The sequence below is a fragment of the Triturus cristatus genome, chromosome 1_2, assembly GCF_964204655.1.
Source record: "Triturus cristatus chromosome 1_2, aTriCri1.1, whole genome shotgun sequence".
Lineage (NCBI taxonomy): Eukaryota > Metazoa > Chordata > Amphibia > Caudata > Salamandridae > Triturus > Triturus cristatus.
Window position 1 is genome coordinate 388873754 of NC_140580.1, and position 13535 is coordinate 388887288.

Consider the following 13535-nt stretch of genomic DNA (forward strand, 5'->3'; position numbering starts at 1 on the left):
CCCCAGCACCCTCACCCAGCATCGCATATGTTCGGACCTTACCTACGCGAAAAAGACTCGTACAGAACCAGGACAACAGCACAAGGAGGGTCAATTCGACTCGCACAACATCACAAAACACAAAATACATCTCTATGACTGACCTGGCACATCCAAACAGGCAAACAGAGGCCCAAAATCACAACCACCTCTTATAACACACCCACCACAAATTCAAACCCAGCCACACCCACAAATGGACCAATAAAAAGGGCCCACACACACAACCCATGAGCCTTTGCAACAGACTCACTGCTGCCAGACCCCACAGACAAAAACTGCACCTTACTTACACCTTAACTACACCTTCACTTACACACCTTCACACAACCTCATTCACAAACACCCCCTCTTCACATTCACACACACACCTACACCTTCACACCCACACACCCACAACCATCCACACCCACACCCCACACCATGCCCACAGACAAGAATCCAAAGTTCACAAGGTCGGAGCTGGACCTCCTCGTCAACGAAGTCATCATAGTCGAGCCACAGCTGTTTGGAACATGGGTCAGACAGACCAGCATAGCCCAAAAAACAAGCCTGTGGCAGTGGATCGTCGACAAGGTGAATGCTGTTGCGCCCATCCGAAGGACCAGGCATGAATGCCAAACCAGGTGGTACGATCTGCGCAGGGCAGTCAAGAGGAAGATGAACGAGGAATACGCCCAGAGTAACATCACTGGAGGCGGGCTGCCCCGCAGACCCGTACATTACCATCCCTTGGAGGAGAAGGTGATGGCCATTCTTCCTCCGGTGGGAGTACAAGGAGTCGAAGGAGTCGCAGAGCCTGGTGAGTACACAAACAACTCACGTAACATGGGGGAATGCCATCCACACCACAAATACACCAAATGCACGCAGCTTCCCCCAAGCCCTCACCACACACAACCACACTCAAAAACCACGCTCATGCCACTAACGTCTCCATGCCTCATTCACAAATAAAGGCAATGCCATGTCCCAGGCCACACCAACCACAAACCCAAGACTGGATGGCCGAGATGCTGGGAGGGTGGGGCTCACACAACACATTGTGCAACTCCGAAGCAGACACCAATGCCCTCAGCCCATATGGCCTAGGTACATACCCATGCACCATGCCCAATGCACAGGGACTGGCAAAGTACTGACAAGGTAGCTGACACTTGGCCCTGCTGTATGCAGCACAAGGCCCTTCTGTGACCACTGTACACTCAAACACCAACTACACAAGCTCAGATAACTAGCACAGGCACTCAAACTCACTGTCATGCCAGCATGCACCATGAGGGGACAGACACATCACCTGGGAGACCCAATGACAAATCACACTACACACAACAGCAGGCCCGGTCACATACCCCCCTCACACAAGCACACACCCCCGGGGCAGGCAACGGATTTACCCACTCTCACAATGGACATGTGACACAACAAGACCAATCCATCGCCAAATAAGCATCCGAGCCAAAATTCTACTGGTCAAACAGTCGGAGAACATACCAAACTGTCCCCCGCAACATACCCATCCCCAAGTGGACATTGAGAGGAATGCTAGGCACATCCAACTACCTGGAGGATCTGTGACAACTTGAATATGTATGAAACATGGATGTGGCATGAAACAGCATTAACATTGTCTCTCTCTCACACACAGGACAACGTCATCGACCTCCCCCCAACAATGGGGGGGAACAATCACCGCCCCAGGCTCAGCGTGAAGATGATCCCACCGGCAGCGACGACTCTCACCACTCCGTGGATGACCCCGACCAACCTGGCCCCTCTGGTGCCCAAGCCCCTGCAGCACCTGCGTCAGGTACATCTGTGCCAACCACCACCCCCATTCCTGCCACATCCCAGGAGACACCCAGGATCCCTGCTCGCACTGAACAACACAGCCAGTCTGACCAGGAGGGACAAGGTTCTCCGGGCACCCAGGAGGAGGCAGACAAGCAACCCCGACAATGCCATCCCTCAGGGGTCCCGTCGACCCGTTGTGCCCACAACGGCAGGCAGGCTCGTGTGGGCAGGGGTGGTGGGAGTGGAGGCAGGCGGAGGCGCGAACCTGACCAGCCAGCTGAGGGAAACGGTATGTCACACATACGCCACATCCTGGACACATACCGGCGTGACACCAGGGCCAGGTAGTGTTGAGCCTCACAGAGATGAAGGGGACCCTCGACGAGATGAAGAATTTGCAGGCTGAGCAACATGCCAGTCAACAACAACAACAAGGACGGATGGAGGCAAGACTGGCTGAGCTCCTGGCGGTGCAAACGGACATGAGCCGTTCACTCCGTCGGATTGCCGACAACATGGGCAACCCTCCCTGTGACACCAGGAGAAGACCAGCACCAGCCACAGGGAGGGAGGAGGAGGAGGAGGATTCGTCCGACGGAGCATCACAGACATCGTCAAGGCCTGCATCTGAGGGTCCCCGGAGGAAGGTGGGTCGTCCACGGAAAAGACCGTGAGAGCCAGCGGACCATCCACATCTCCCAGGTCACCTGGCCTGGCACCTGGCCCTCTGGCGCAAACGCACCACCCCACCCAATGACATTCTCTGCCATATGGACTTGCTGGTCACAGTCTGACCAATGATGACCAACACTGTGGTCTGGACTCTGATGACTCCAACTGACAAGGATGCCATCTCCCCTTGTGAACTTTGGATTCTATGCACCCGGTAGAGCACCTTACTTCATCCACCAAAAGACTTACCCCACCAAAAATAAATACTTTATTTTGTCATGAGTTGTTGTCATTTTGTATTATTCCCCAACATATGTGTGTGTAAATGTCAAACTATGCCTGAGTGTTGAACTAACTCCACACATCCATACCCTGGGATAGGAGTCTGGTACAGGACACACATGGGTCACAATGTATCATTCAATGCAGACATGGAGCACAATACTCACCTGTGATGGCCTCAAGCTGCTGAGGGGGTGCATGCAATACTGTGCCGACAGACCGATTTGGAAGAGTACCATCAAGGAGTAGAGGTCATGCCTCATTCGGAGGTTCCCGGGGAGGGAGTCCCAGGTATGTGTTCCCAGGTGGGAGAACTATGTCCATCATGCTGGAGTACGGTGGATCTGAAGAATGGTGGCCAGGTCAAGGTTGGATGCACGGAGATGGCACTACGGGGTCTCGGATGACAGTGGTACAAGATTGGTGTTGGGTCGGGGTTGTGGCCTGCCTCCTGAGTGTGGGTGGGGAGTCTGAAGGTCATTCTGTAGCACACAGCGATCCATTGCAGCTATCTCTGCTGGACGGTGATGTGGCTGGGGCGCAAGATGTTGCAGCTAAGGTGTGCAGATGCAGCCTGGATGTGGACAAGTGTCCTGGGAGTTTGGATGTTGCTGCCCCGTAGAGGCAGGGCAGTATTTGACAAGGATGTTGTCGTGGACCTGGGGGATGGTCCGTCTTTCCTTGGAGTGGATCTATCTGGAGATCATGTGCATAATGCAGAGGGTGTTGCAGTCTGCGGCACAGATGCTGGTGATTACCATGGCAAATGTGAGCAAGCAATCCATGATGCACACCATCTTGTGTGCATGGACACTGGGTGCTTGTGCGGTGCTTCTGCAGGTGGGACACAAGTAGTTGACCCAGCTGTAAGGGGACAATCCTCAGATGTTGACCTCAGTCCTGTACAAGTCCAGCCTCAGGTGGCTGCTGTTCTGCCATTCATCAATTGATCTCATGCAATCTAGAATATTGGAACTGGCAATGTCTGCGCCCTTGGTGAGGGTGAGGAGCACCTGTCTGTCAATGGCATACGAGTTTATGATGAGGTTGTGTGCGCATGTGATGGTGGAGAGGGGGGTCCTGGACACATTGTATTTTGACACGCTGACAGATGATACCTGTGCCATGTGCCTCACAACGACAGCATACTACATGCAGAAGCCTTGAGTCCCACTCCCATGTCCTTGCCAGGGTACAGAGCCGGTGGGGAGTAGGAGGGACATGACCTGGTGGGTGTGACAGGGCCTGGACGGCATGGCAGCACTGTGTAGGCAGTCAGAGTGGCACAGTCATCATGCAAAGGTGTTGTGTGTGCGCTTAGTGTATGCCTGAGAGCTGGCGGCAGATGTGTGGATGGACATTGCTTGGAGGGTGGCTGCAACATCAGACTGTAGTGTGATGTGGATCATGCAAGGACATGAGGCTCATGCAATGTGCACGTTGCATGTGCAGACGGTCCAGCCTGTGGGATGGCGTGGCCGCAACTGTGGCACAGACAAGCTGATGACAGCCAAATGAATGGGTTGATGGACGAAGGGAGGAGCGTCTTTGATGTGTGTGTGTTGCCAAATCAGGAAACTTTGTGTGCCCTTGCTGCAGTGGCTGCAACAGCAGGCGACATGTCTTGGGAACTATGCCACAATTTCCACACAAAGACTAGGATGTCAGAAAGGACTACTGCAACAGGTGTATGTCAAGGAAGGAGTGACCGGTTTTCAATGGCACACCCAGAGACAAAGGATGCACAATCCCCAAAGATGACTGACACCGGATCATGAAACTGAAGGCCAAGCTGCGCACAGGAAACACACCCCAGAAGGTGTTGACGGCCCGTTGTGGGGACCAACATACCAAAACACATACACAGCCATGGACGTCATGCCCAATAGAGAATCAAATACATGTAGAACAGCATGCAGGTTGCTAATCTACACATAGACTCATATGCACAATCCTTGACAACCATGCCAGAGATGGCGTATGCACAGTGGCAAGAGACCTGCATTGACAGAGATGAGGCACCTTGGAGGCTGAGGAACAACTTTATTACTCAGGCTCACACCTATGGAAATGCATCAATATTAACAGACTCACATGGTCTTTTCGATTAACATGTGGGACCTACACTGGACACCCCCTTCGCACCACAGATGCTCTCAATCCATGGGAGTGGCACACAAGTGAAGGGGGTGAGCCAAACATCCCCTGCTGCACACGGAGAGGCTGCAATTCCCCATTGAGCCTCTCATGGGGATGTCCCACAATATGTCCACCCGTAGCCTCCCGTGTGTTTCCGAGGGAAGTTGTACACACATAGATGCCTTCATCAAAATCAACAATCCCATAACAGATGACTGTCACGAAGAGTGACTATCAATTCATGTGAGTCATGCTACATGTTATGTGCCCCATGGTGAGTCGACATGTATGCATAGTAACAATACCTGCACAGGAGCAGTGCCCACACATTACAAACAACTACCACACCCAAAAAGCCTTGCTGCAATCCTTACCCAAAGGAGACTTCTCACCATGTCCGTGCATGTAACGCTGATTCAGCACACGTTGCATTACTCATGAGGAATAGCAGGAGCACAACGATGCCACGAGCAGACAGCATGCGCAAATACCTGGGGATGAGAGACACACAAGAAGTCAGGAAACACATAGACATCCGCATGCATGGTCATGTACTCTACATGAATAAGGTTGACACCATGCTAGTTGTCAATTGAGTGTGTCAGCTAAAATGTGTGGAATGACATCAGCACTCGAGTGACACATCAGCACACACCTCAAAGTCACTTCACATACAGTCAGCTGGACACACACATTGCAACACATGCCACACAAGGCTCCAAGCATGCACACTCAGACCCAGGGACTCACCATTATGAGAAGAAGTTGCGTATGAGCTGACTCCGGATGTCCTCCTCCTCCTCCTCCTCCTCCTCCTCCTCACTTGCCTCGTGACCAAGGCCATCATCCTCCACGGGTGGATGTTCCTGCTCATCGGGATCCAGGATGAGTGGCACAGCTTTCTCCACTGCCATGTTGTGCAGCATGCAGCACACGAGGAAGATTTTGCAGACCTTCACCGGTGCATATGGGAGGGACCCGCCGGTCTTGTGGAGGCAACGGAATCGGCTCTTCAGGAGGCCAAACGTTCTCTCAATCACTCGCCTGGTCTGCCCATGGGCGTTGTTGTAACGGTGATCTGCAGCTGTTCTCGGGTTGCGGAGAGGCGTCACCAGCCATGGCATGTTGGGATAGCCAGAGTCCCCTACATGGAAACATCATGTACAGAAGTGGGTCAGGAGATGCCGTCTCATACTAAGATACCGCTGAATACTGGACAAACAGAGTCTACCCACCAACAAGACATGCTCGTTCGTTGTGCAGCTGCAGCATCATTTCTGGCACCCTGCTACGCCTCATGATGTAGGCATCGTGTGCTGACCCTGGAAAACGTGCACAGACATGGGAAATCACCATGTTAGCAAGACACACCACAAGGGCATTAATGGAGTGGTAATGTTTACGGTTATGAAAGGCTACCTCCTATGCCTGTGGTGGTACCAAAGCCACATGTGTCCCATCAATGGACCCAATTACATGGGGCATCCCTCCCAGGGCATAGAACTCACCCTTGATACCTGTCAACTGCTCAGGAGTTGGAAAATGGATGAACTCATCCAGGTGCTCCAACATGGCTTCTAAAACATCATGCAGGACACGGCTGAACATGGTCTGGGACATGCCACCCACATCAGCTATGGTCAATTGAAACGTACCGGTGGCAAAGAAATGTAGGGCTGACATCACCTTCATCTTGGGGGTCAGCGCAGTCGGATAACTGTGTCGCGGTTGGAGATGTGGGGCCAGCCTGTTTGTCAGGTCCACAATTAACCGTTGGGGGAATCTGTAGCGGTGTATGCAGTCGCGTTCCCTCATGGCCGCCAAGTCTGGCATTGGTCTACCCTGCAGAAATTTGGAAGGAATAACGATGATTGAGTACATTACTACACCAATGTCAAAAGAACTGAGCACATGTTCAACAGCTAATACACATATGCTACATACAGAGTCTGGTCTGTGCAATACATCCTGCACACGTATGCCAGCCAGGTGATACTCCTAACAAGAGGCAGCTACAAACGTGGATTGTCAAGGTCTACATGACATGCCATGAAAGTAGCTGTGGGCCAGTGTGAGTGAACAGCCAGGAACATTACAGGAGTGACATACATCCACATATGTGCATGTGAAGGATGTTATCTCATACAGACAGCTGCCGGCAAGCTAGATGCACAGGTCACATGTCATGGAAAAAGGACAGACCACACACCTTGCCATGAAGGGGTACATGTAAAAAATGATCACACAGACATTGAGTCTACGCTGATATGTCCTAAGCTCGCAAGCCCCTGTTCGATGCATACAGACACACGTTACATGTTATTCCACATGTGTCCTGGTGTGCGTAATAGTGTGACATGGGCATCTACACACAGACACATGTTGCATGCAGCTACAGCAGATTTCATTGACGGAACACCAACAGCAAGATCATGGAAACACATGACACACACATGACATAGTCACATCGGGGCACGCTGGTAGTGAGATGTCAGGTGTCATCATCAGTGTACCTGGCATCAGGGGACAGTTGCGGGTGCTGGTGACTGTGCCATGCCAGTGATGCAGTGCTTGACAAGTTTGAACTACATGCACACATGTAAAAGGTGTGAAGGGGAAGTACGCCACATAGTGCCCCATCACACATGACATGTGTACACAGGTCATCACACAACTATTGGGTTAAAACATGAGGAGACATGTGCCAGCTCACTGCCTGACACACCTAGGCCCTACACATGAAGCACTGAACTGACAATGACTTGATGTCCATCCTTGTGCGAGTCTGACACCTCCATTCCTTCCCTCTGTGCCTCCTATCACCAGTGTGAGCTGTGAAACGCACCGTACACACGCTCTGAGGGCGTGTGTATGGTCGTATCACTATATGGGGTTTGGGTAGGAGTACGTGTGTGTGTATGGACCGTACACACATACGTGTGTACACACTGGTCCAATCCCTATGGGAGTGTTGCCGTAGGCGTACGTCATAGAGATACGGCTCTTACACGCGTGTGTAGGGCCCGTAGCACGATGGCGTACGCCTACGGCAACACCGCCATAGTGCTACAGCTCGTACCTGCGTGTGTAGGGCCCGTAGCACTATGGCAGTGTTGCCGTAGGCGTACGCCACAGTGCTACGGGCTGTACCCGCGTGTGTAGGGCCCATAGCACGATGGCAGTGTTGCCGTAGGCGTACGCCACAGTGCTACGGGCCGTACCTGCGTGTGTAGGGCCCGTAGCACTATGGCAGTGTTGCCATAGGCGTACGCCACAGTGCTACGGCTCGTACCCGCGTGTGTAGGGCCCGTAGCACTATGGCAGTGTTGCCGCAGGCGTACGCCACAGTGCTACGGGCCGTACCCGCATGTGTAGGGCCCGTAGCACTATGGCAGTGTTGCCGTAGGTGTACGCCACAGTGCTACGGCTCGTACCCACGTGTGTAGGGCCCGTAGCACTATGGCAGTGTTGCCGTAGGCATACGCCACAGTGCTACGGGCCGTACCTGCGTGTGTAGGGCCCGTAGCACTATGGCAGTGTTGCCGTAGGCATACGCCACAGTGCTACGGGCCGTACCCATGTGTGTACGGCCCGTAGCACGATGGCGTACACCTACGGCAACACCACCATAGTGATACGGACCCTACACACGCGTATACAGACCGTATCACTATGGCGTACGCCTACGGCAACACCACCATAGCTTTACGGACCCTACACACACGTGTACGGATCGTATCACTATGGCGGACGCCTACGGCAACACTACCATAGTGATACGGACCCTACACACGCGTGTACGGACCGTATCACTGGAGTAGTGGTCCCCTAGGGGTACATGTGGAGCGCACCGTACCTGTGTGTGGATAGTGAAATAACATAGGGGACACATGAGGGACAAGTATAAGGGCCTAAATGCATGCTGGTTGTCATGGAGACCGAGTTTCCTGTTCAAAATATTGCATCAGGTGGCCAGCAAAAGTCGGTTGGAGACAATATACTATGTTGCAAAGTGGTTGTTGACTTGACATCATGCTCAAATTTTGAACCATGCAAAGGCCCTCACTGGGGTAGGATTAAAGGGATTGGAGGAAACGTAGGATGCAAATGAGATTGACCAATCACTCTGTACTCCTGTAAATGAAACAGCCCAGCAAGGCAGATATAAGGCAGCCAGGACCCATGAGAGAGTACTTGCCTGCACAACCTTTCATTCCACACCACTGCTGCTGCTTGTGATTCCTCTGGCACCATGGCCAGGTCTGTGGAGAGGGCCCAGCCTTTCACCCAAGAGGAGAATGAGGCGTTGCTGGACGTCATCCTCCCAACAGTACCCCTGCCTGTATGGGAGACCAGGGGAGCAGGTGAGTGCTGACTCCACTAGCTTTGACTGTGCCCCTTTTTTGTGTCTGTCACTTCTGGCATTGTGTCCAGGTGTGACAGACATGCAATGTTGTTCATGGTGGGTCCCAGGGGGGGGAATGCCTTATGTCTCCCATGCGGAGCATGATGTGGTTCATATCTGCACTCCTCACTTGCATTGTGCTTACTGTGACTATCACTGCATGGTGCATGCCACATTCAGCCTGGATAATCCTCTTGGGAATGTTGTATCTATAGTCCTGATGTGATTCTGTGGTCCCCCCAGTGTGACAGGTGACTGTACCCACAGATGTGTGTGAGTTGAGTGTACCTGTGGTGAGAGTGTCCAAATGATGTGTACGGGCCCTGGACATTGGTGTGTGTGTAAGTCCCCTGTCATGTGGGTGAGTGTCTATGTGGAGTGTTGCACCCCAGCTGCATGGAGGATGCATATGCCCTACCCATCTGATGTGAGCAGGGAGCCGTGCTGTGTGTCTGATGTGCGAGCTAGCCCCACACCTGTGACACCCCCCAGTCAAGTGGCACATGTGCAAAGTGAGGTTTTTACCCGCAGTTGCCAATGGCAGATGATTGGCCTGTGCCTGTGTGTGTCTGTGGACTCCGCTGAGGTTGCGTGAGTGGCCTGGGGCATGTGACTGCTTTGAGGTGCTGTCCATAATCCTGGTGTTGCTTGTGATGCACAGTGTGAGCCATGATCAGTGATTGTGTCGCACCCATCATGCCACCTGTGTACTTTCAATGCCACCTAGTGCTTTTGGCCTTCCCCAGAGGATAATGTCCCTATGACAAAGGTGCAATGAGTTGGCTGCATACTATGCCCTGTTCAAACAAGCCAAATAGTTCTAATGTGTGTCTCTGTGACATGGAGCAGGTGTATTGATGTTGTCTCACTTTGTCATCCTCACAGGTAGCCGCCTACGCCAAGGGTAGATATGGAAGCGGGCCGTCAGGGCCGTGAGGTCGGTGGAGGGTCGCAGTCGTCACCTGGCCCAGGTGAGGAAACACTGGCAGGACATCCGGTGCTGGACCAGGAGGATCGCCCGGGTCCTGCTGGGGGACTCACCATCACGCAAACACGGCAGGCGCCAGCGCCTGACCCACCCACTGAAGCGTGTCCTGGCGGTGGTCTTCCCTGACATGGATAGGTGGCTACAGGAGAAGCAGCAGCAGCAAGGGGGTAGGTACATGTGTGTTTGTTGTGTGTCACCAGCTTTTGGAAGTGCCCAGTCGCCTGGATACACTGCCAGGGTTTAAATGTGCAGTGCATATCCTGTTCCCCCAAGTCACCCGGTGCTGTTCTTCCTCCCTTCCCCTCCTTGACATGTGTTCCCTGGTCTGTGTGTAGTCACTCTTGCACAAAGTAATCTTGGCTGCCAGTTAATCCAAGTGCCCAAAGCTTGCAGCATCATGTGTGGAGGTGGTCTGTGACATGTGTTGGGACCTTGCCTCTGCCCTGTCCAGTTCAGTCATATTGGGGTTCATGATTGTTGGCACTGATGCTGAGTCTCAACATAGGAGTGTGAGGCTTGAAATTAACAGACTTGCAGCATGCATGACCGATGTTATGGCCTCAGACATGATGTGTATGAGGGGGAGATATGCATAGTGCGGGGACGGTTGCTCCTGTTGCAGTCAGATCCAGGACCATGGAGCAGTGTGGCCACTACAGTCCCCTGAGACACCTTTTCCTAGGAATCATGTGTGTCATCCAACACTGTGGACATTCTCTGTGTCTTCAGCATAGGTTGGGCTCTGTGGCATTTTACTTTGGCCTCAATTGTATTTACGTAAAGTGTGCTACATGTGTCCACTGTACAGGGTGACCAATGTGGCTTGTGCATACTCACTGTGGCCAGTGCCTGTGTGTCTCGGTACAACTATCTGATGATGGTTGTTTGTCAATAATATGTGTGGTCAGCCCCACGAGGGATAGTTAGAGTGCACTTTGGATTACATGAAGCCCATTTTTGTGATCCCAGATGAAGAGGTGTAAGTCCTTCCTCTGTCTCAATCACATAGTCTCAGGTAGGGGGGGTTTGTGCGGCTAAGGCCTACATGTCCAAACCTTATGTCTCCTTTCCAGGTCTGGCCTGTGTGTGATGACAGTCTGAACAGACACTCAACAAGTATTGACCCAGTCATGTTGTGCAGGCTTTAATGTTTGTGCTTTGCAGCATGTGTCTAAACTAAAGTTTAAAGACATGGTTCCTGCTCATCTTTGTTTGGCAATGGTGTGTGGTCCAGATGCTGTGCTCGACTGTCCACAGACATTTGCTTCTCTGTATAATTCGATATCAAGTTATTTGCTGTTGTGTCATGCTCTCCATTGTTTCCAAGTGGCATGGTGGGTCAACCAACTGTGTAGTGCAGGGCCTACATATGTGCGTAGTATTGTAGATGTAACTCATGATGCTTTTCATGCTATGCACTGTGACCTATGTAGTTTGGACTTATGTGTCATATGTGTACAGGTGTCTGATTATTTCCTGTCTCTTCACCTTGCCCACAGCATCGTCGGGGGACACCGAGGGAGACACCGGCACGGACGTGGAGGAGGGATCCAGCACCGGTGCCACCAGTGCTGGGGAGTCTGGTGCAGCAAGTGCCACGAAGGGCGAGGGGAGTCAGGCGGAGGACCTGTCCAGTCCCAACACCGACTATGACACTGACGGGTCTGAGGCTGAGCTCCCAGAGGGGGCGGAGGCTGCTCCCACAGCTGAAAGCAGCACTCCATCTCTCGCCGCCCCCTCCATTCCCATCACCACCCTCCCACTTGCTCGAGTCCCTTCTGTCCGTGCTAGGCGACAACATGTCTCCTTCGTGCCAGGCACCGCACCCCCTGCCCCTGTCTCCCCTGCTGCCGTCAATGCCAAGTCTGTGGACATCCTGCGGCAGTTGCAGGTTGGTCAGACATCGCTGCTTAATGTCCTCCATGGCCACACCAGACTGCTGACACAGATGGTGTCGTACATGAAGGGCATGTCAACAGCGATGTCTGACCAACGGATGTTGCTGAGGTCCATGGACTCGTCACTGACGGCATCAGTGGGTCTCCTGCAGCGCTCCGTCCCCCCTACTCCTGCACCATCCACACTTCCCACTCCCATGCCTGTCCCAAGCACACCCAGACATCCCCATGCACGCACCCCAACAGACACAGGCAGCACACCAACAGGGAAGGCCAAGCGCACACCTCCTGTCATGCACACACAGGGGGAAGTAGGCACACCCACTGGGTCGGGGGGGAAACAGCAGACAAGCAGCCACAGTGGGAGTCCGCAGTCCTCATGACTCACTTCCTCCAAAACCACTCCCCTTAGCTCCCCTGCCCAACAGTCAGACAAAGAGTCCTTCATGGCCAGTCTGTCCCTCAGCCCCAGTGTGACACCACCCCGCAAGCGGTCGAGGAAGTCCCCGGGCAGGGGAGTTGAGTCTCCCCCTGTCCACACCCTCCCCCAGTAGCGCTGCAACCCATCCCTCCGACCCCCCCCCCTTGGGGCCTGTGGTTCCTTCGGGTACAGGGGAGACACTGGAAGACCTTGCGACCGTGTGCAGCGCCATCCTAACCACCACCTTTAGCATTGCCCCGCCCCCTGTGGTGGAGTCGTCTGTCCCTGCACCCACAACACCTACCCTTGCCCCTCCTGTCCCTGCGGTGCCTGGTACTTCCCCCCCACATGATGCCCCCCCCTGTAGATGAAAAGGAACTCTGAACTGTGCAGGCAAGCTAGGGGAGACGTGTCCCAATGTGTCCCCCCCAACGAGTTCGCATATGAACTGGCCTCTGGGCCTTGTATATAGTGTACATTTCTATTCAAATATTATTTTTATGCTGAATAAAGCATTTTGTTTTTCATTTGCACACTAATGCTTTTCTAGTGTTGCTGTTGGTGCTGCTGCTCCATGAGTTGGGGTGGTGATAATGTGTTAGGTGTCTGGGAAATGTTGTAGTGTGCTGGTCATGGGGTGGACCCTGGTATCTGCGTGCCATCACAAGGTCTCTGCAAATAATCTTTGGTCATGTAAGCTCTTACTGTATGGTGACATTGTCCCAAGGAGTGTTCCTTCCTCTGTGGCACCTGACATCTTCCCTGCAGGGTGTTTCCCAATTGTTGTTCTGACCTGTGTCTACATTTCCTTGGTGTGTGACGGATCCCTTCAACTTTGGCCATGCCTGCTGAGCAATGTCTCCGCCTGCATCGTCTGTGCCATCCTTGGTAGTCACT